General features: G+C 36.6%; 1 pseudogene; it reads right to left on the bottom strand.

The window, feature by feature from the left end:
- Positions 1 to 662: 662 nt before the first annotated feature.
- Positions 663 to 3215, bottom strand: LOC21386578 (annotated as a pseudogene).
- Positions 3216 to 3592: the final 377 nt, after the last annotated feature.

Here is a 3592-nt window from a genome sequence, read left to right as displayed (position 1 = left end):
AAAACTTCTGATGGTTTAAGTACACCATCGATGGTACATAATATATACAGATTGCTTCCTACGTCCCACTTTGCCAAATAGATGATTTCTGAGGACAAGTTTGTCCATAACTTATCTGGTTATGAATCATAACTTGACAAGTTATGGCCTATTAATTTCTATAACTAAAAGTTGGCCTATAAACTTTCTTAAGCTTTTCATATTGGCCTATTTCCTACTATTTCTCATGAAAAAAATGACAATTATGATACACCTAATTACGTAATTGTTTTTTTTTTTTTTTTTGACAATATGCAGCTCAAAAAAATGTTTTGATAATATGAAAACTAATAAAATAAAACTTCTGATGGTTTAAGTACACCATCGATGGTACATAATATATACAGATTGCTTCCTACGTCCCACTTTGCCAAATAGATTATTTCTGAGGAAAGTATCTTCGTTTTCATTCTTTTTCGTGTTGCTTTAAGTTATTTATTTCCCTTCTTTTCCCTAACAAAAAACAAGTTTTTCTAAGCAATCTCAGGTCATATTAATATTTCTTTTCTTTTTCATTAGTGAAAATCCAGTGGGAACCGCATTAATCAATAGCTAAATCTGTCTCATTCTTCAAGAAAACTCAAAAGAAAAGCAAGTGCAGAGAAAAAAAAAAGGGAAAAAAATCATAATTTTTCAGCTGTATCATCTTTGTTATTTTGGCCGCTCCACTTCCTCATGCACTCCGCCGTTTGCTCCACCTGCAATTTCACATCTAAATTAGCACAAACTCTCCATATATACTTTTGGTGAACATGTTTGAGAATATAACAAATGTACGTTTCTATAAAGTACTTTTATAAGTATACCTCTTTGTTGCAGTTGATTCTGGAAAGTACTAGTATGAGTAACGAGGTTTGGAGGGCGACCCCACATATAATGCCTCCCCAAAGTCCCTACAAATATTGTTTATTCGCTAGATCATCACAAAACTTATTTCAAAAGAAACTGTGGTTCTTTCAAAATAAAACTTCTTTGCCTTCACTCCAAAACCTGTCAAGTACTGACCTAGTAGAATTCCAAGAGGAAGTCCGAAAAAGTAATAACATCCCAAGTTTAACAACCATTTAGATCATGAGTTGGGTCGAACCTAAATTCACAATCCACGATTGTAACAAACACCAACACAGGCTCGTAGTTGTTGGCTTTTCGTAGAGGAAAAAAAAAAAAAAAAAAATTATCACTAGTACTCTACTGCTTTAGACAATTTTGCATTACGTTTTATTAGTTTTGAATATTTATATATTTTGGTGTAATTTTGATAACCGGTATAATATCCTACCATAAAAAATCCCAAATACAATACTAAGGCTAAGAAGTTGTTATATGTCAAAATATCACATTATAGAGAGGTTGACATACATATGTAGGATCCTTTTTATTTGTAGCGCATATTTTAAACGTTGATCTAGTCAAAGCTCCACGCCTATAAATATCTACTCAAAGTACTTTACGCCAAAATGAAAAGTATAAATGCACACCTGATATTACTGGTTGGACACTATTGAGAAGCATGGTGATACCGAGAAAGTAAGCTAAGTGAGACACGGCCTGTTGTAATTCCTTGTCGTTTGTGTAAATAATGGCGAACTTGTCTTTAGTTACCACGACAATGAGCATGCACAAAATCCCTATTAGTAGAGACTCAAATACTGTTACATAGATGGCGTATTTGGCAGCTCTTGGGCGTCCAAGACCAAGCTCATTAGACACACGTACACTGGTGAGAAGGAAAAAAAAATGCATTATTGATTATAAAGTTCTAAAGATGACGAATATACTATTAATCTAATGACAAAACATGTTTTAATCATTAATGCGACTTGCTTAACAGAGATTAATTTAGATAGGCGCTTCTCACCTTATTGCAGCATTTATTCAAACGAACAACATTGCCTGCCACGTATCAATGTTCATACTGACTAGATAAAATAAACTCAAAAGTCAAAATAAGTAATTGGAATGTTTTGTTAATCACAAGGTTCAAAAAATGTTGAAGCTAAATGAGAATTCCATGTAGATCATCAGGTGATACCAAATAGCAAGAGAGCCGACGGCAATCACAGCATTGTCCATACCAAGTCTCAAGGCAAAGCATCACCGCAGAGGCAAGTGATAGCCTGACAAATTAAGGCCCATATCATCTTGAATTCAAGCCACGAAAATCCAGTCCATGCGTCCCTGCACCAGCCCATAATGTAAACAACTTTGGCCACGGCAGTGGTCCATCTTGTGATGTGAAAGGCCACAGCGGCCCCAGCTGTGCCCCAAGAGAACACATAAATGATGAGCCAAAGCATTCCAACGTGCAAGATAAACCCCACAGTAGCAATCCATGTAAGCACTTCGACCTTGCTTTGTGCTTGAAGGAACTTCTGAGCAGGGAAATTTATTGCCAGAGAGAGCAACTGAGGGATCATTTGCAAAGTGAATTCTCTGGCGAGATCGGCTATTTGTTCGTCTTGGCCGAGCAGCTTTAGAACCGACGCAGCGAAAATGTAGAGCGTTGCATGTAAATGCCAAGCATTTCAACTTTCCCTGCCCCGTATGCTTGTCCACATAGCGTCTCTAGTGCACTCCCCATACGTAGCTGCAACATATCATTGGGTTTTAATATTGTGTTTAAAGGACCAAGAATAACAAAAAAAACAAAAACAAAAACAAAAAGTCCATAATTATATATTAGTTTGATTCTTAGCCTGCAGGGAGTTTTATGAAAAGGGTGAAAAAGAAAAATTTACCTTAGTGGAGATGAATATTTCTAGATCATATATACTTCATCATCGCATCATCACTATTAATTGAAAGTCGTGGGGTTAGTTGACATTTTATTGTGAGTCTAAATGTTATTTTTAAGTAGTGGTGCTAATTAACTGAGCAATGTCATTCGCATTTATATCAACGATCAACTTTTACTTTAGTATTAGTAATTTCCATAACAGATCAAGATCGGAGATTAATTAATATGGGGAGAGTAAAATTACCAGAAAGCCAAAGCAAAAGGTGCCGATGACTGTGAGAGAAATGGTGACGGCGGAGAGCTCGACATCTCCGAGATGCCCAACAAACACACTCGTCACGAAGTTGGTCCCCGATTGGCGTATTATGGTTATCACCGTCGGACCTGCGATTTTCCACAGCTTCACTGTCTCAGACCAGAACATTGACTTCAACTCGTCCACGCTTCTCGCCGGCGCGTAGTCCACCGTCGCCGGCGTCTTCTGGTCAAGCAAAGGCTCAGCCTCGGAGCCCCATTATTCGGAGAATGAAAAAGAAAAAATAAATAAAAACTAAAACAACTTATCAATATTTACACTGGACTACATGTACATGTATAACAAAAGAGTAGTACTTCTAGTCACACAACGTTGGGATTAACTCTAGCAAAGAAATTTGCTATATTTGTAGTGAGAAAAGATCAAGATCAGGATCTTATACTTCGACATGCGAATGAACCAATTGTTGGTTTCTCAAACCGGATTTTCAAAAAAAATTATACGGAAGCGTGGTATCGATCGAATCACATAAATTACAATTTAATGCGATCATTATTTTA

The sequence above is a fragment of the Morus notabilis genome, unplaced genomic scaffold, assembly GCF_000414095.1.
Source record: "Morus notabilis unplaced genomic scaffold, ASM41409v2 Scaffold1492, whole genome shotgun sequence".
Taxonomy (NCBI): Eukaryota; Viridiplantae; Streptophyta; class Magnoliopsida; order Rosales; family Moraceae; genus Morus; species Morus notabilis.
Note: the sequence above shows the minus strand (reverse complement) of the source record. Positions and strands in the feature narration are given on the sequence as shown.